Below are 20,502 nucleotides of genomic sequence, written 5' to 3'. Positions count from 1 at the left end.
CTTCTGACCTTCCAAGAGAGTTCCTTAGACAAATCATAGAACTCGCCTGCCACTGTTTGGATTAAGGGACTGCTTTTCATAAATAAGGGTTATGAAGGAACCATCCATCTGAATTAATGTCTCTAAGCCAAGAACTTCAATAGACAAAACTAACACTGACTTAATTTAAAAATTAGAAAGACAATCAAATGATCTGTGGTTTGAAGACTAAGCAGCTTACCAAATGTTAAACTGGCCTCTCTTCTTAGCTAAAGAGGCAGGAGCACTGTACTAGCCATCCAGTGGATTTGCTTAGAAATGCAAATAATTTCTGACAAAAGCCACACCCAGATGTAGTTCCATCCAGATTATTCCTGAATGGAACTCTGTGATGTCAGCTCAGGATTTCTGACTATGCCCTCAGCACAGTCCAGTAGACAGCTCACACATTCAGGGAGCTGGGAGAAACTGATCAATAGGTACCAATATGGTGTTTTATGTTGCTTTAGAACTGTGGTTCTCAACTTGTGGGTCATGACCCCTTTGGGGTCAAAGCACCTTTTCACAGAGATCGAATACCAGATAACCTGCATATCAGATATTTATATTATGATTCATAACAGTAGCAAAATTGCAATTATGAAGTAGCAATGAAATAATTTTATGTCACCACATGAGGAACTGTACTAAAGGGTAGCAGTGTTAGGAAGGCTGAGAACACTGTTCTAGAACAGTGGTTATTGGTCCTTCCATTGACAAAGTTGATCTTCTTTATCGAATATATTGACTGTGCTTTGATTTGATGGAGTGTTTGGCGACTCATATAAAGTTATGTCCAAAAAGAAAATCAAAATCAGAAGAGTCAATGTAGCTTAGGCTGGGAAGACAAAGATGTTCTGGAACCTGTTGTTCATTTGACAATTATTTGTTCAACAGCTGAAACCCATCAGCCCTAAGGGATGGAAAACCCACTCTGGCATTTTCAGCAACGACCGTGAGTCATTTCTCATAGTTTCCTTGGAAATAACTTATAAATCCTTAAGGAGGTCAAGAAAAAAACTGACTGGATTAAGCAGAAACACCCACAGAGAGACACACAGTGAGTAGATTAAAGTGTTAACTGGCGTGGCTGGAGAGATGGCTCCGTGTGAAAAGCGGCTTGCACCAAGTCTGAGTTGAATTCCCAGAATCCAGACAGTGGAAGAAGAGGACCAACTCCCCAACATTGTCCTCTGATCTCCACATAAGGTCTGCACACACACTAAATAAATAAGTGGAAAAAATGTCTCTAACTTGAAAACATAATGGCCAGAAGGGTACTTGATATGTCCTCAGGGCATCTACATTACTTCCTCTCATAATTTTGAGTAAAACTTATCAGCCTAGATGTCCACCAATGAATAAATGGATAAAGAAAATGTAGTGAACCTATGGTGTTATTTTGTTGTTGTTTGCTTTTGTTTTTGAGACAGGGTTTCTCTGTGTTGTTTTGGTGCCTATCCTGGATCTGGCTCTGTAGACCAGGCTGGCCTTGAACTCACAGAGATCCCACTGGCTCTGCCTCCCAAGTGTTGGGATTAAAGGTGTGCGCCACCACCACCTGGCTCTATAGTGTTATTTTCATTCAGCTGTAAAGAAACGTGGAACTATAAGATTAAAAAAAAAACTGGGTCACTATGTTAAGCAAAATGAGACAGCCAGACTCAGCAAGACAAATTGCACATTTTCTCTTGTGTGCGGAGTCTATGTTTCAGTACAGAGAGAGAGAGAGAGAGAGAGAGAGAGAGAGAGAGAGAGAGAGAATATGAAAGTGGAAAGGGGACCTGAGAGGGAGAAGTCTATCTAAAGGGAAGGGGGAGGAGGGGACAAGAATGGGTAATATATATAGCATGAAGCAGAAAGGGAACTATCTAGGGGATGGAGGGATCACAGGAAGAGTGAGCGGAAACGCAGTGTGGGGAGCTAACAAGAACAGTTTAATAACATACATGTATGAATGAAACCTATTTCTTTGTACGTTAAAAAATTAATTTCAGGATGATCAGGCTTTTCTTTTCTTTTTTTTTTTTTTTTGAGACAGGCTTTTTCTGTGTAGCCCTGGCTGTCCTGGAAATCACTCTCTAGACCAGGTTGGCCTCCAACTCACAGAGATCTGCCTGCCTCTGCCTTCTGAATGCTGGGATAAAAGGCATGTACGCCACCATTGTAAAGCAGGCCTGAGAAGAATCCTTAAAGGAAGGGTCTCAACCAATTGAAAGTAAAAAGTATTAACTATTATTAGCAGTTCTTTAACTTCTTATCAGCCCTTTCAGGAACCAACCCAGAGACAGCATTCATAGTACATTCTTCTCCTAAGCACACCCACAGAACCTGGGGCCCCTCACTGTTCCCTCCAAGTCAAGACCCCTTGCAAATGGGTAAAAGACTGAGAATCTGCCTTTATAAGCTAAACGATGCATATTTTACTCAAGGAAACAAGAAAATAAAATGCTTCTTAAGATTCCCAAGAAACAGCTAGTACATGCATTACATCTGAGATGTACTCAACAGTGGATTTGTACGAACTAAACACTCTGCTATGGGCAGATGGGACAGATAACTTCTTCTATCCAGTTAGTTTTCCTGGTTGATCCTAATAACAGTCACTGCCTTTGAATAAAGAGGCTTTACTATAGAGATTCTCAACCTGTGAATGGCAAACTTTGGGGGGGGGGTCAAGTGACCCTTTCGCGGGGGTCACCTAAGACCATCAGAGGGCATTACGATTCATAACAGCTATAAAGTAGCAAAATTACAGCTATAAAGTAGCAACGAAAAAATTGTATGGCTGGGGTGCGAACAGCATGAGGAACTATATTAAAGGGTCGCAGCGTTAAGAAGGTTGAGGACCACTGCTCTAACCGAATCAGCCTACTGCTGAGACGTTAAGGTGTTTAAAATAAACACAGATATTCTAGAGTCGATCTAAAAAGTGCCCAGCAAAGTCTACTTACAGAGTACATTTGTAAGGCTCAATTTAGCATCCACCAGGAAAACAAAACTTGCCCATTGAAAAGGGTCTGGAAACAAATATTACTTAAAAATTGAAACCGGAAGTCAAACACTCAAGTGTTAATTTGTCTGCTCTCACAGTCCGCGTTGACCTTGACAGGAGCTCAAATTAACCTTATTTCTGGAAACGCTTTTAAAACTCAAGACTTCGTTTAATTTTCAGTGACTAGCTGGATGTCTGGAAAAGCGGCGTGCTCACCGGAGCTTAATTGCTACCAAACACTCATTTGGGGAAGACAGACCAGCCGCTCCCCCTCACACTAACCTAGAGATTCCCCCGCCCTCCAATCCTCTAAATCAGATTCTGTTTCTTAAATTGCTGCTTCATTGTGAAATTTTCTTTTACACTTCAATTATTCACAGCATTTCAGGCTCTAGACTCCCAGCAGGTTGGGTTGTTTCGGGGAGTTCTGGAAAATTACGTTTTCATGGCATTGCACTTTTCATGCATTTCTCTTTTGGCATTTAGCGAACACTCTAGTTATTCCGATAAGAGAATACGTCTCAGGCTAAATGGCATCTAGAAAGCTCTCTCCTCCCCCACCCCAGTATGAAGGTGCTTTACCAGTTCTCGCCCCTCCCTCCTTGACATCCAGCGCAGCCGACGTGAAGCCCCACGCAAAACCAGCGAGGTGGGCTCTCAGAATTCTGACATCACCAGCAAGGATGCATCCCAAGTCTGAACCAGAAAAGCACGCGCATCCGGGTCCAGGTCACCGCCCGGAGGCCAGGAACCACTGTCCCTGCCTTCCCCAGCAAGAAACTAACCCTAGGGCGGAGAGGGGCGCATGGGGGCGGGGACTGCAGGGCGACAGGAAGCCAGCAGTCATCTCCACGCACCTCCGGGGCCAACGGGCACACGTGCGCGGCCACTCACCAGCAGTCGTGCGTGTCGGGAGCTCGCGTGGGACGGCGACCGCGGCGGCTGCCCCTCGCGCGGGCAGCGTGGCTCGGGCATCCGTGTGGCCGCTGCAGCCGGGTTGGCGGTAGCTGCTCCGCAAGGCACCGGCGCTTGGTGACGGTGGCACCAGGCTGGGAGGCGCCCGCGGGCTGGTCCGGGCCGTGCCTTCTCTGAGTCCCCTCTGCCCGTGGTCGGACGAGCCCTGCTACCTTCCGTGTCTTGGGCTCGCTCTGGCTGGCCGGACAGCCCCAGCGCCCTTGCAAACCCACGCACCGACCCGGTGACCTCCGAATCTGTGGCGGCCTTCTCTGCGGCAGCAACACCAGGAAAGAAATTGTCACTGCAATGGTCCGGGCCTCCTCTGCCCCGGCCCCAGGGTACCGCCTCCGCCTCTGCCTCCGCCCCCTCCTCCGTAGCCACAGCCTCCCACGTGCTGCAGAAAAACCTCGCGGGTGGCGGGTCCCTGTGGATGGCTTAGGGCCAGAGTGAAATGGTCGCTTGTGGTTTAACCCCCACCCCACCCCAGACACCCTGCTCCCTCGCTGCCCAAAGTTGGACCACCTGAACCGTCCAGTGAACCATCAGCTTCACCTAGAAAGCAGGGGAATGGCTGGGCGGCTCCAAAACGACAGAGTACACAAGCCATTATGCAGCCGGATTTGCCGGTGGGATGGCTCTGGATCTAGGGTTACATACAGCTTATGTAGGAATCCCATTTTGAGATTTGTCTGTGACTAAGCACTCACGCCACGAAACACTCGCCCTCTCTCCACCTTCTTGAGATAGGAAAATACAAACGGATAGCTCATTATTACTATAGTTACCACCATATGCTGTGTGTTCAGTATGGCCCTCCACCCACGCCAGACACACCGTACACGCGATCTGACATATTTGCTACAGCCCAGTGTATAAAAGCTGCGTCTTATACTCTTTCCATAGACAAGTAAAATCATTTATCTATGATTTTTTTGCTCAGCTTCAAAGTAGAAGACACACTTTAAATCTGAGAGCGTGGGAGGAAGAGGAGGAACTGAAGGAGTGGAGAGCAGCCACTGTGATTTGACATCTGTGCTGACTGGTTTTGTGGCAACTTGACACAAGCGAGAGCCATCTGAGAAGAGAGACCCTGAATTGAGAAAATGCCTCCATAACACAGAGCCGGAGGCAGGCAGGCAGGCGGATAGGGCATTTTCTTAATTGCTGATGGATGTGGGAAGAAGGCCCAGCCCATTGTGAGTAGCGCCACCTCTGGGCAGATGGTCTTGGGTTCTATAGAAAGCCTACTGAGCAAGCCTCAAGGAGCAAGCCAGTAAGCAGTACTCCTTCAGGGCCTCTGCATCAGCTCCTGGCCCCGGCTTCCTGCGTTGTTTGAGTTCCTGCTATGACTTTCTTCAAGAATGGACTGGGCCTTGGCAGTGAAATAAACCCGTTCCTCCCTAAGTTGATTTTGGTCATGGTCATGGCCAAGCTGTTTCTTTGAAGGAGCAGATCCTACCAGCTGGCCAACATTTTAGGAACACTGCTGCTACTGATAAGACTGAGGGTGTTCTCTTCAGCTTAGGTGGGAACCCAGCTCCAAATGGGAGAAAAAAAACCACAGGTGTGGGGAGGGAAGCACATTGGCTGTCTTGGTTGGCTTTTCTGTTGGAAACCAAACTTTCAAGCCTGGCTCTGCCACCTCCTGAGCTGTTTAGATCACTCTTGTCCCCTCCTAAAGGCATCGCCACCCTACTGTGGTGTAAAATTAGCCTCAACTGTCAGAGACAGTTTGCAGCCTTGCTTTTCAGGAGACAATGGTGTTGAGTTTTGTTGTTGTTGTTTTGTTCCAAATATCAAAACCAGAAAATTCCCCAAATAGTCACATTTTTAAATTCTATTTTTTATGTGCTGTGGGAGGGATCGAACGCAGAGCTTCAAGAGGGCTAAGGATGAGTTCTAGCCTGGAGCAACATCTCTAGCACCCCCAAATTCAGATTTTTAATGTTTTTTTTTTTTTTTTTAAGTTTGAAGATGCTCTACCTGTTATAACTGCGTAGCATGTTGCTCCTTTAGACTCTTGAGTTTTTCACAATGCCAGGGCCATCATCACTCCTGTGGATATCCACACTTCAATTACATTTGAAGATTTTGTAGACATTTGAGTCTGATGTTCTGGATGGGAAAATCTTGTCTACTAGACAAAATGCATTCTGGTGATTGTAGTGGAAAAAATAGTCCTATTCTATAGTTCCACATGTGTATTTAAAATGGTGACTGATCATGTGACTTAATACCTAACATCCAAAGTCCCACCTGAAAGCAGAGTAGGGTGGTGCATGCCTGTCTGTAGTTTAACTCATTGGAGGCTGAGGTGGGAGAACTGACGAGACTTACGAGTTCCGGGTCAGCGTAGCCAACACAGAAAAAAAACCTGCCTCAGAACAAAACCAGCATTTGGAACCACAAGATGGCTCAGAGGGTAAAGATGTTTGCTGCCGTGATTGAAGACCTAAGTTTGATCCCTCCCACATGATAGAAGAAAGGACCAGCTCCTAGAATCTGTCCTCTCCTGTACACACACACACACACACACACACACACACACACACACACTAAATGAGTAAATAAATAAATAAATGCTGAATTAAATAAATTTGATGAGAGTCAAAATGACGCAATATGTTTTGTCCTAACATCCTCATCCTTGGCAGGTAGTTAAGTCACTATTATCTGACTTAAATTCAGCTAGTCAGAGCCTCCTAGCTAGCTATGAATCTAGATTTTTTTATTAGAAAAACTTTAGAAAAAGTTCTATTATCTGGAAAAGGGCTTTTGTGTCTAGGGAGAGCAGCTCCAGGGTTACAATGGTACTGTTCTGCAGAGGCTGTATGGGCTACAGCTGTCTACAGATGTCTGGGCGGGCTGTTGGAGTAGTAAAGCCTATTCTGATTTCAACTGGCCAGCTTCCATGCATGTTTGATATGCAACTTGATGGCCTTCCTGCACCTTTCCAATTAAGCTAGGTGGAAATAGTTTCAGTTTGCCCCCAAAATTTGAGGGTGACTTAAGCACTTTATAAAGAGGTACTTACTACAAAAGAGTCTAGAATTTTTATCTTAGATTTCAAATTTTAATCCTTAGTATAGTTTTCCTTTCATTTTAAAAGATACAGTTTCAAGATTACCCCAAAATCTACAAATCGAGGGAGAGAGAGAGAGAGAGAGAGAGAGAGAGAGAGAGAGAGAGAGAGAGAGAGAAAGAGAGAAAGAGAGAGAGAGAGAGAGCTCTATAATCCTAGCTATTCAGGAAGCTGGGAGTGGATGATCTCTAGCTAAAGACTAGACTGGGCTACAGAGTAACTTCAAATCCAGTTTGAGCAACTTCGTGAGATTCTTTCTCGGAATAAATGATAAAAAGAGGACTGGGCCCTTGCGGTGGTGGTGGCGGTGGTGGTGGCGGTGGTGGTGGCGGCGGCGGCGGCGGCGGCGGCGGCGGCGGTGGTGGTGCACGCCTTTAATCCCAACCCTCAGGAGGCAGAGCCAGGCTGATCTCTGTGAGTTCGAGGCTAGCTTGGTCCACAGAGCAAGATCCAGGACAGTCACCAAAACAACACAGAGATACCCTGTCTTGAAAAAACAAACAAACAAACAAACAAAAAAAGGACTGGGGATGTAGCTCGGTGTTAAAGCCGCTGTTTAATATGCACGGGGTGCTAGATTCAGCCTCTAGTGCCACATACATTTAAAAAAATAAAATTAAAAGCCCATATCAGCAGAGCTGCTTATTTATAGACAACCATTTTATCTATTTGTCCATTTCTGTATTGCTGACTAGAGTACAATTAAAGGGACTCCCTCATCTTGTGGTATCATTTAGTGAAATTGATGGGAAATGAATTTTTCTGCATGTTAACAAAAACTATAAAATGTACATGCTCCTTTCCCTTGTAATTCCATTTCTAAGAAGGAATGTATCCAGTGGTAGACTGAAATGAGGAATGAGAGTTTTCCATCAAGCTATTTATGACCAACTGTGGGAATCACAGAGTTTATGGTGATTTTGTTTGTTTGTTTGTTTTTTCTCGAGATAGGGCTTCTCTCTGTAACTTTGGAGCCTATCCTGGAACTCACTCTGTAGACCAGGCTGGCCTCGACTCACAGAGATCTGCCTGCCCCTGTCTCCTGAGTGCTGGGATTAAAGGCATGTGCCACCACCACCCAGCTCGTTTATGGTGATTTTTAAGGAGATTGAAACTGTTGGGGATACTATGTTAATCAAACAAGGTCTCAGAATTGCTATCCATGTAATATCAAGTGTATAATAATACAGAAAAAAAAACCCTCTAGAATTCATTAACACTACCTCCTAGATATTAGGACAGTTATTGTCTCCTTTATACTGAATCATATTTTCAATTTTTCTATAAAGCTCATGATGGCAGCCAGATGGTGGTGAAATTGTGCTTGTCACAGTACCTGGTTCATCAGAGGCACATCACAGATATTTGGGAAAAGGACGAGAGAAATGGAGGGAAGGATAAAGGAAGGAAGAAGGAATGAAACGTGCATTATATCACCAAGGCCATGAATTAAGGGCCATGACTCCCTTGTCATTAGCTTGGGTGCTGGCACTCACAGAAACAGGGCACTGCACTCCAATTGCTTCACTGAGCAACACTGCATTTCAGAATTTCCCAACTGATGACAAATGAGTCCCGCTGGACAGGCAATACAGCCAGATACAGATTTTTCCTGTCCTGCAACATCAGAGATGATCTGTCCTGAGATGTGGAACAGCCTCAGTGTGTTGATACTCAAAACCAAAAGGTCTCTTCTTGCCTCTGGGTATAACACAGAGATTTGCACTCTAGTTAGGGAACCGGGATGCCAAGAACTTGGAGTGGTCTCTAATTTCCCTGTTTGTTGGGATCTTATCTCTTGGAACTGGCAGTACAAAGTATGCAGGGTTGAATTTGCATTAGTCGGGATGCTAAACTGTTTATGTATTACTCCAGCAGTTTGAGGTATGGACATAAAGTGGTGGTCTCAGCCGGGCATCGGTGGCACACGCATGCCTTTAATCCCAGCTCTCAGGAGGCAGAGCCCACGTGGATCTCTGTGAGTCCTGAGGCCAGCCTGGTCTACAGAACAAGATCCATGACAGGCTCCAAACCTACACAGACAAACCTTGTCTCGAAAAACCAAAAGAAAAAAAAAAAGTGGTGGTCTTGGCTCAGCCCTACTCAGTGGCTCCAGATTGACTGATGTCCTTGCACTTGGTTGTAGATTTAGAATTTCCTGGCTCTGGCTTATTTTTAATGTCAAATCTCAGGACAAAGATAAGCATGAAAACACCCAACTGACCCTACTTAAAGACTTAAGAATATTGTGTGCTCAGAAGTAACGAGACCTTCTAGAAAATACTCATTCTTACAGTTCTGCTTTGGCAGTCATTTAGATTGGCCTGGGGGAGTCCATGAAATCCTTTCAGTCAAAAAGCGCAAAAGGATTTTCATGAATACACAAAGGCATTAATTGACAGTTTCTCTCTCATTCTCTCATGGCTTTGCAGTAGGGAGTTCTAGATCTGTATGTGTGGTGTTGACCCAACTTGAATGCAGATACAGAAAGAAAAATCCAGCCATCTCTCCAGCTGGGCGGGAAAGAGATAGTAAACAGGGTTGGGAGTGTGACTTGTTGGTAGTTTACTGACTTAGCTCATGCAAGGCTTTGGGTTTGTCTCCATCCCAGCATTGCAAAGAAAAATAAAAACCTAAAGAAATTCCGAGATCAAAAACTTTGAGAGCCACTGATCCATGCTAAAAAGATTATTTTCCATTTTCAGTTAGAGCTATGATAGTTTAGCCTGAGCCTGTCAGCACAGGAAGAACCTTTGAGAACGGAAACCGTGGGCACATTTGACATTTTCCACATGTGAGCTTTATTTGGGTGTCTCTTTCCCCTGCTACTTTAAACTCAGACAATTTTATATCCATGACATTCCATGTCCTGTGTACCAGATGAGACTTGAAAATGTCTGGGGCCTTCTCCTCTGCTGCCATTTACAAACTGTCCTGGACCTCATTCCCATGAGCTCAGGTTTTCCCATGGCAAAACAAGAACTATAGCTCAAGAGAGCTTGGAAATTAAATTTGAAGTTATTCAATATTTAAACACTTCGGGCAGGCAGTGGTGGTGCACGCCTTTAATCCCAGCACTCAGGAGGTAGAGGCAGGTAGATCTCTGTGAGTTCGAGGCCAGTCTGGTCTACAGAGAAAGCCTATCTCGGAAAAAAAAAAAAAAATGCTTATTCTAGGAAACATTTCAATATGCAAGCAGGCCCTTGGTGAAAAACAAAAGTTCCCTCTTCTGCTAGTATTTATTTGACTTCTTGGCTTTACATACATAAGATACTGACATGTGAGTAGTCATGTTTGGATTGTCTTTCTAATAAGATCTCTTCTGGTAGTCTGATTTACATATATAAGAATATGTGTGAAAGAAGAAAAGGCTCATCAGAGGAGAGATGAGACATTAAGTGTCCTTTAGCTGTGGCTCTCCCTGCTGAGGATGCTCCATGTAACTAAGATTCTTTAATCAGAGAGCTTATTGTTATGCAACATTGCTAACAACACAAAACAATATAACAGAACGTAATCAAATCAATATGTTTTAGCTATTTAATAGATTTGAATAACTTACTTTTAAAAGAAAACATATTAGACATAAAAGGTGGCATTGCATTGGTTAAATTTACAATTTGTTATCAGAGAAAGAATGTTTTTTGTTTTTTTTGTTTGTTTGTTTGTTTGTTTGTTTTTTGAGATGGGGGCACACTTATAATTACTGGAGTGAAAAAAATGTGATCACAAAATACAAAATGTGTGCTGGGCAGATAGCTCGGTGGATAAAAGGCTTCCTGTGTGAGCATGGAGATCTGAATCTGAATGCCCAGCACCCACGTAAAAAACCAAGCATGGCTGTGGTCACCTGTAACCTCAGAACTGGGAGGGGGATGTGCCTCTGCACAAGCATGCTAATCTGATCTACCTCAGAGAGTGGTGTAATTTAAGAGAGTGGAGACCTAAGAGAGCTGATCATTCAGAATTAGCATAAATAAGGATGGCTAAAGGTTAACAACTATAGTAAACATCATACTTAATTGTGCCTGGCTCTTTTATTTTATGTTTAGTGTGTGTGTGTTGGGGGCGGGGGTGTGGTGTATATGTGTACAACTGCAATGCATATGTGTACACATGTGTGGGTATGTGCATGTGCTTCTGGAAGACATTGTTAATGTCTGGTATCATCTACTATTGATCTCCACCTTATTATTTAAGACAGAATCTTTCAATAAACCCAGAGCTCACCAATTGGCTAGAATGGCTGGCCAACCAGTTCTGAGAAGCTGTCTCCACCTTCTAGCACAAAGATTACAGAGGCGGGGTAACCATGCCTGGCTTTTATGTAAGTGCCAGGGATCCAAACTCAGATTCTCATTCCTGGACAGCCTGCCCTTACCTACTGAGCCATCTGTCTCTCCACCCCTGGTTCTCTCTTTCTTTCTTTCTCTTTCTTTCTTTCTTTCTTTCTTTCTTTCTTTCTTTCTTTCTTTCTTTCTTTCTTTCTTTCCTTCCTTCCTTCCTTCCTTCCTTCCTTCCTTCTTTCTTTCTCTCCCTCCCTCCCTCTTTCTTTCATTTTTTTTTCGACAGGGCTCAAGCATGTAGTTACACTTGTTATGCAGCAGAGGATGACCGTAACCTCTGGATCCTCCTACTTGTTCTTCCTTTGTGTTAGCATTAGGGCCCTGTGCCATCACGCCCAGTTTTATGTGTTGCCAGTGATCAAACCAAGAGCGTTATACACGCTAGAGAAGCACTCTACCAAATGAACTACATCCCCAGTCCCTGCCGCTTTTCTCAGATCACACTAGCCTGACCTTGTCCTTGAATGGCCAGATAGGTCCAGGCAGGCACTTGCTAAGGATCAATCCTTGGTGCTTTGGTCTACCCCACTCCTGTTCCTTCAGGATCTCCCCCATTAGCTGGGTTCTGCCTGCTAACACTGGGTGGATACTCTCCCAAGTCTATACCATGCAGTTAATTTCTCAAGACTGCTGACATTTCTCCCGTGTTCATTCCAAACACATCATCCTTTCCTTTTGCTATTTTGGTTTTACTCTTTCCATGTCCAACATTGACAACACTACTGCTTTTGCAGTCAAGGCTCAGGTTCTCCTTGGCATCCTCTCACAGAGTGCTCACTGCTTTATAGTTGTAATTTCAGTTAATCGTCGTAACAGTTGTGTTTACTCGTCAAGAAACTGAAACTTGGAGGTCAGCCATTCAGTCAATACACCTGTATCAATTCTCTGTTTTTCTGTAACACAGAGTGAAAGGTTTTTTTAGGACTGGTATGACCAGAGCTGGGGCCTAACTTAGCGCTAATTTTAGGGACTAGACGTCCTCTTGTGTCTCAGGGGTCCATTCTAAAAGTTCAGTCCCAGGTCCCTACTCATTTTATAAGGGCCATTAAGCAAAAGTATGGGAACCAACCCTGAAATAATACTGCCATTTCCCCAAAGGACCTAAGATGTTATTCAGTGTTTGGAGAGGCAAAGTCCCAGACAGTCTGCCTGTAACTGGGAATCAACTGTTTCGGAGGAGGGTTTGGGTCTTTTTCTTTGACACTGTGTATCTCCTTGAAGCTAGAAAGTTTAAGGGCTTTATGGTATTTTTGTTAGAAATCTCCAGGGTAGCACCAAAGACATAAGCAGTCATCCACACACTGAAGAACAGCCTCAGACTCTAGGTAGAGTTCTTTGAAGTCCCTTCCTGAGCTCTTGAAAATAAATGAGGACTGTTTCTGAATTCCCCCAGGGCAACACAGTCTGTATATTGTTGTCTAGCAAAGGTATCAGGATGCTCCGCTCCAACAGGAAATAGGAATTGAGAGTCAGAGTGAGGTAGCATTGAGAAAAAAGGCATCTCTAAGGCTGAGGACCGAAAACCACTGGTACTTCCTGGAATTTGACTTAAGAGGAATGAGGGTTTAGGAGGAGGAAGGGGGCAGGTCTTGGGAACAGGAGGAGGATAAGAGAAGACCCAAAGATGAATATTATAACCAGAATGTATTATAGACATGTGTGGTGGTATTGTGTTCCCCAAAATATTGTGTACCTTAATAAACTTATCTGGGGTCAGAGAACAGAAAAGCCACTAGATACTTAGGATAGGCAGTGATAGCACACTCCTCTAATCCTAGCATTTCAGAGGTAGAAATCTCTCTGGATCTCTGTGAGTTCAAGGCCACATTGGAAACAGCCAAGCATGGTGACACTCGCCTTTAATCCCAGAAAGCAAGCCTTTAATCCCAGGGAGTAATGGTAGAAGGCAGAAAGATATATAAGGCGTGAGGACCAGGAACTAGAAGTATTTGGCTGGTTAAGCATTTGGCCTGGTTAAGCTTTCAGGCTTTGGAGCAGCAGTTCAGCTGAGACCCATTCCGGATGAGGACTCAGAGGCCTCCAGTCTGAGGAAGCAAGACCAGCTGAGGATCCGGCAAGGTGAGGTAGCTGTGGCTTGTTCTCTATCTCTGATCTTCCAGCTTCACCCCAATACCTGACTCACAGGTTTGATTTTATTAATAAGAACTTTTAAGATTCCTTCTACAGACATGTATAGTTGTCAAAAAATAAATTAATTTAAAAAATAGTGACAATGTTATCTTTCTTGTTTGTGTGAAAATTCAATAAATACAATTCATTTAATGTGTTGATTAAGTAGTAAACTGTAACAAACCATACAAAATGACTTTTGACCTTTAATAATATCATTAAGCTTGTCTGGACAGTAATTTTTTTGTGTGGACAAGTGTGTGCAAGTGTGTATGTGTGCATGTGTGTATCGGTGTGTGTGTCAATGCAAAAGTACAGCTCTCACCTCAGAGGAGATATGAGCTAGTTTATCCTGGAGACAAATATGAGTGATCATGGCCTGGAAACACATATCCAGGTCATCCCAAATTTCAGGTTCCAATATGGTAACAGCTTGATGAAAGCTTTATAGTCGAACAAAGAATGTCACACATTAAGGCACTTTTCAAATACTCTGGTGGACTCAAGACCCAGCCATCCCACTCTTGGGCATATACCCAAGGAATGCTGATTCATGCCATAAAGATACATGCTCAGCTGTGTTCATAGCAGCACTATTTGTAATAGCCAGAACCTGGAAACAACCCAGATGCCCGTCAACGGAAGAATGGATGAAAAAAAAAATGTGGTACATATACACAATGGAGTACTACTCAGCAGAGAAAAACAATGAAAGCATGAAATTTGCAGGCAAATGGATGGAACTAGAAAAAATCATCCTGAGTGAGGCAACCCAAACCCAGAAGGACAGTCATGGTATGTACTCACTCATAAGTGGATTCTAGATATAAAATAAAGAACAATCAGACCACAACCCATAGAACCATGGAGGCTATATATATAGCATGGAGGTCCCTAGGATGACTGTGACTTACAATAAATTTCGGATTTACTCAATTACTGAAAAAAAAAAAATAGCCAAATGAATGGAAACACATGAACTATGAACCAAAGGCTGAGGGGCCCCCAGCTGGATCAGGCCCTCTGAATAGGTGAGACAGTTGATTGGCTTGATCAGTTTGGGAGGCAACTAGGCAGTGGGACCAAGTCCTGTGCTCATTGCATGAGTTGGCTGTTTGAAACCTGGAACTTATGCAGGGACACTTGGCTCAGTCTGGGAGGAGGAGACTGGACCTGCCTGGACTGAATCTACCAGGTTGATCTCAGTCCTCGGGGGAGGCTTTGCCCTGGAGGAGGTGGGAATGGGAGGGTGGGCTGGAGGGAAATGGAGGAGGTGGGAGGGGGGAGAACAGGGGAACCCGTGGCAGATATGTAGAACTGAATGGTATTGTAAAATAAAATAAAAGGGAAAAAAAAGAATATATGTATTGGTAGAAAAGACAGTTGCATGGAGGAACATGTGATGTAAGACCCACAGGAGACAAAAAAAAAATACACTGGTAGAAATGTCACATCAGTGGCTAAGGCAAGGTGGAGAAATCTCTGTCATGGGCCTCAGCTGCTATGTGGCAGCTGTCTTTGCCTTTTGACAGGTGAAAATTAGTGGTCTGCTATTACATTCCAAAAAACTTGACCTGTTAGTCTCAAGGGTGCTAGGTCAGACAGAGGAGGGCAAGGCATGGCTACTCAGAGGGCTGAAGATAACCCCAAAAAATGGTGATTAAACTCTGGGCTTGTAGCTCCACATGATCATCAGTCTTGTAGAAGCTTCAATGTAAGGTAGAGCTCTTTCCAAGAACTTTCATTCCTCTGTGTGTGTAGGGGTGGTAGTGGTATGTATATGTGCAGATATGGGTTGTATATGTGTGTGTGGTGTATGTATTTATATGTGTGTATATATGTATATATGTGGGGGGGCATGTATGTGTGTTTATACATGTGTATGTGCTATGTGTGTTGTGTATATGTTTGTATATGTGAATATGTATGTGTGTATTGTATGTGTGCATATAGATTGAGGTCAGAAGGGTGTCGGCCCTTACCTTCCAATGGTCTGTTGTTCTCTGGTGCATACCCTAGGCTAGCTGGCCTGGGAGCTTCCAGGAATTCTCCTGTCTCTAATTGCAATCTTACTCTAGGTGTGTTGGGATCACCGGTTCCATATTAGGCTTTAACACAGGCTCTGGGGATCTAAACTTGGGTACTTTTGCTTGCATGCAAAGCACTTAATCCCTGGAGTCATCTCTCCACACCTTGGCCACGCCTTTTGATGATAATTGTCATCTCGACCCCACAGGATTATTCTGTTTCTGTAGACACTCCCATCCTTTTTTCTCAAGAAGTTGGATAGTGCTAGGGAACATTAACCACTTGTTAGTCTTTAAGAAACTGCCCTGGCCTTCACTACCGTCAGTTAGGACACAGAAATCATGCTTTGTATTTTAGTTTAGGCAAATATTCTCTAGCTGCCACAGTCTCATATAAACCTAAGAAATCCCATTAACTCAAAACTACTTCTTTGGAAGGGATTATAGACTATCAGTATTAAAATAAAAAAATAAATTGACTAACCATTTTATAACATTTCTTTATTAAATGGCTCACTTTCCTCACTATGTGAGGAGAGAGAAGAAGCTTTAGGGTTAGTTGAATTTGAAGTTTTGTTTGGTTTTTGTTTTTAGGACAGGATCTCATTTGGAGCTGGAGAGATGGCTCAGTAGTAAAGAGCACTGGCTGTTCTTGCAGAGGACCCAGATTTAATTCCCAGCACACACATAGTGGTTCACAATCCATCTATAACTCAAGTCCAGGTGATTTGACACCCTCGTTTGGCCTCCTTGGGCACCATGCATGCAGATGATACACAGACATTCATGTAGGCAAAACACACACATTAAAAAAAACAAGACAGCTCCCCTACATCCTAGGCTGGCTTTGTACTCACTTTGCAGCTTAGGGTGGATAATCTTGAACTTTTAATTTTCCTTTCTCCACTTCTAAAATGCTAGGATTTTATGCATGAATCTACATATAGCTTATATATTACCACTGATCTAACCCAGGATTTTGTGTGTACTAAACAAGCATTCTATCAACTGAGCTATGCTCCCGACACAGCACAGGTATTTGAAAAAGAAAAACCTATATGCTACATAGTGAGAAAATAGACAAGGTAAAAAGGAAGAGATAGATGTGTCAGCATGATTCTGTAACCCAAGAACTTTGAGGCTGAGGCAGGAAGGTTGAGTTCAAGGCCAGCTGCCTGAACTTTATATCTAGAATCTGTCTTCCCCATTCTCTAAAAACACATGTAAATGAAATACAGTTTTTAATAACAACCAAGAAATCAAGTGATCAGGAAATGGCACATGGATATAAACAATGAATTCTTTATTATTAAAAGAGTTCCTTTATTGTTCAGTTAAAATAGTGAATATTGAGGCTGAAGAGGTGGTTCAGTGTTAAGAGCCCTTGCTACTCTTGCAGAGGACCCGAGTTCAGTTCCTGGCACCCACCTGAGGCAGGTCACAACCATATAGCTCCAGCTCCAGGGGATTTAACTCCCTCTTCTGTCCTCTACAGGCACGACATTCACCTGCCCATTTTCTTACACAGACACATGCACATAAAATGAATCTTTAATAAAAAAAACAAGTACTACTAATTTGCTTAAAAGAAGATCTTATAAACAGCATGTTTCATGGGGAAACAATGAGAACCCTACAACTGGCAGTGTGTGGACATCCTGCTTTCATTCATTTTTAAAGAGATGTATCTATTTCATTTTGTGGTTTTCTCAAATGTGTGTGTGTGTGTGTGTGTGTGTGTGTGTGTGTGTGTGTGTGTGTGTGTACACCACAGGTGTGCTTGGTGTCTGCAGAGGCCAGAGGGCCTCAGAGCCACTGGAACTGGAGTTGCAGGTGTTTGTGAGTCACCATGTGGGTTCTGGGGAATCTAACCCACGGCCTGTGCAAAAACAACAAGTGCTCTAAAGCACTGAGCCTTCTATCTCAGCCCCCTTCTTCCTTTTTCTAATTGAGCAGAGCATACCGTAAGATGATTGGGAGGACTCCTTATTCCAATAGTCGAAAGAGACTGCAGTGTGTTGTGCGATATTTAATTAACGTGCAATGCAGAAATGGAAAGATAAAATAGCTCATCTTAGAGGTATCAGGATACAGTGTATGTAAGTAACCTTGGAAAATTATGAGAGAGAACTTCACTGTAAAGACATTGCGAAACATTTTTAGAGGTGAAAACCAGCATTAACTACTAAACCAATATTAATTCTAGAGACAATCCTTCAAGTATAATACTTTTTATAAGTTTTAGCACTAACGTATATAGAGGGAATATTAACACAGAGATAACCGTCCTATCAACTTTCATTCTTATACAAATCAATGAACAAAAATTATCTTTCAGGAAGTGAGAAATGGTTTTCTAGGAGGCATTGCTGTTTTAGAGGGACAGCCAACAAATGGTCACACTCATGATGTCCTCTAGAAGCTGAGTGTCTTGATGTAGATTATGACAGAATCTCCTCAAGTTCTAGAGACCGAAAGTCTAGGGATCTAAGACCTTCAGAAATTGTTCCTGAGGGCATTTTACTCCAGGTCCAGTCTCTGAATGATTCATATACTCACTTCCTGTTTCTTAAGACTGAAGACACCAGAGTTCTTACACCTGGCTGCAATAGGTTGGAAGGCAGCTGCCTTACCATACACCTAAGAGGCTAAATGAGCCAAGGAAAACAGAAGACAGGAAGTGATTTTAAGTAGGCGTTTTCAAGTAAAGAGCCACCACTTCTTTAGAGTATTAGTCACGATCAATAGTTGTGATCTGAAGAAATGGAGAGCTCCCAAACTCCAGAGGGGTCTGAGAATGTGTCCAGGAAGATAATGCTTCCATATCCCCACCTGGGATTAGGCTACAGAACTGGTTTGGGAGAGATACCACACACACCATTCTCAGGCAGAGTCACTACCAGTGGTACCTCCACCATTGAATCCTGTCTTGGGAAATGATTTTCTATTGGTGATTCTCATTGCTGCCTTTCTTTCAGGCTGGAGCACTTGTTGCCTTTGTTCTAAGATTTTTTTTTTTTTCAAATCTATTCACGTAGAGACAGAAGGTAGATACAGCGTTTCTCTACAGAGCTAGTGTGTATATGCCTGTTCCATCCCTGTCACATAGCCTCCTCGTGTCCAGACCTGTCGACAAGTCCATTCACACCTCTCCCACCAGAGCTATGGTCAAGATGGGGAATAGGTACGCATGCTCAAATTCAGGGGTGCCATACTCTTTTGATCCACAAGTGTTATATCACTTGCCAGGATTTCTAAAGCTGGTTACTTACTAGCCTAGGACCAGTAAAACAAACAACCAAACCAACTAAACAAACACAAATCTCAGTCCTTTCACATCTCTCAGAATTTTGGGCTCCATTTTTGCTGACTGCTTTTAGAAACTGGAGTAGACACTGGGAGGCAAAGGACAGAGCCTCCACTCAGGCACTCAGGTTCCTATGTTGGAAGTAGAAAGGAATCTGAGCACTCTTTCCCCTTTTGGTTGCTTAGTTCTGCTCTGATTCTTTTTTTTTTTTTTTTGGTTTTCGAGACAGGGCTTCTCTGTGTAGCTTTTCGCCTTTCCTGGAACTCACTTGGTAGCCCAGGCTGGCCTCGAACTCACAGAGATCTGCCTGCCTCTGCCTCCCGAGTGCTGGGATTAAAGGCATGCGCCACCACTGCCCAGCTTCTGATTCTTAATTTTTATTTTTTGACAGTTTGGGAGTAGGAAAGTCTCCAAATACATATTTTTTAGGATTGCAGCCAAAACAATAGTTAAAATGTCTACTCCATTAGTAATCATTTTGTATTTCTAGCATGATAGATAGATAGCATGTATTGATAGCATGTAGGAATTTAAGGATTCTGTCAAAGAGATCTATAATACCTCTCAGGGTCAGGCTGTCAATTCCAGGCTCTTAGCACAGCTGTCTGTGCCTCTTGGAAGTCACTCTTAAGTAGTAATTGTTCTTCTGATTTTTCTACCTGAGGGAGGGAGGGAGCAGGAAGGAGGGAGGGAGAGAGAGACAGAGACAGAGAGACCCACAGAGAGAAACAGAGACAAAGAGATAGATACTTCAGGACAATTAGAGATACGCCAACAGAAAGATCCCAGTTTTTCCTGTTATGTTTCTCAAATAACATGGACCCACTTTGCCACATATGACTCAGGGTTGAGGTGGGGCATGCTCTGAACGTGGCTGAGCCCTTGCATCACCTTGAGAAGGAACAGTCATCTCCACCTGGAGAAACAAGATCCAGGGTGGTGAGTGAGTGGTAGTGGAAAAGGGGGAATAGCACTGGGGAAGAGACTTCTAGAAAACAGTTGTTTAAATCCCCTTATTCTAAGGGGAGGCAGGGAGGGAGGGAGGGAGGGAGGGAGGGAGGGAGGGAGGGAGGGAGGAGAGGGTATTTGTAATATAAAGTCAGCAAATTTATACAGCTATGCTCAATTGCTCTGCAGTATTCAATTCATTAATATCTTAAGTATTATTTATTCATTCTACATTTGAGGGGATTCTGGTTGGTTCTAATATTTGTCTACAGCAAATAACATTGCTTGAATATTTCTGAATATCATAGTGCAAACATTTTGGCTTGGGATTATACCTAAGATTTGAATGGTATATTTCTAAGTCATTTTCCAGAGTAATTACATGTCTACACTCCCATGTGCACTGGGTAGAACCCTGAGGGGTATCTGCTATGGATTCTCACCAAGCCCCCACAGTTGGGCATGATTGTGCATGCCCGGCGGGACCTAGTCACTTCTGCCTAGTCATTTCCAGGTCAAAACGTCTTGCGTGACCAGGATCCCATGGCTTTGCGTGGTTTGCATAAAGCACAAAGTGCAACCATGTGATCTACGCGCATGTGTGGAATAGCCACATAGGCCTGTGTGCGCAGGCACAGCCCAGCCTTTATAAGCCGGCGCCATGATTCTTGGCTCCATCTTTACTCACGTCA

General features: G+C 43.5%; 1 protein-coding gene across 3 annotated transcripts in view; it reads right to left on the bottom strand.

Moving 5' to 3' along the window:
- Positions 1–4,325, bottom strand: part of Stambpl1 (STAM binding protein like 1) — a 52,790-nt gene extending 48,465 nt beyond the window's left edge. The window contains exon 1 of one of the 3 annotated variants that reach the window (XM_006984015.4): positions 3,908–4,325. The gene's annotated coding sequence lies outside the window, so the exon portion shown is untranslated. Of the gene's footprint in view, positions 1–3,595; positions 3,807–3,907 lie in introns of those variants that run through there. The other 2 variants (XM_042262768.2, XM_016002529.3) reach the window with 2 other exon arrangements.
- Between the last annotated feature and the right edge of the window lie 16,177 nt (positions 4,326–20,502).

This window comes from Peromyscus maniculatus, chromosome 1, assembly GCF_049852395.1.
Source record: "Peromyscus maniculatus bairdii isolate BWxNUB_F1_BW_parent chromosome 1, HU_Pman_BW_mat_3.1, whole genome shotgun sequence".
NCBI lineage: Eukaryota > Metazoa > Chordata > Mammalia > Rodentia > Cricetidae > Peromyscus > Peromyscus maniculatus.
Note: the sequence above shows the minus strand (reverse complement) of the source record. Positions and strands in the feature narration are given on the sequence as shown.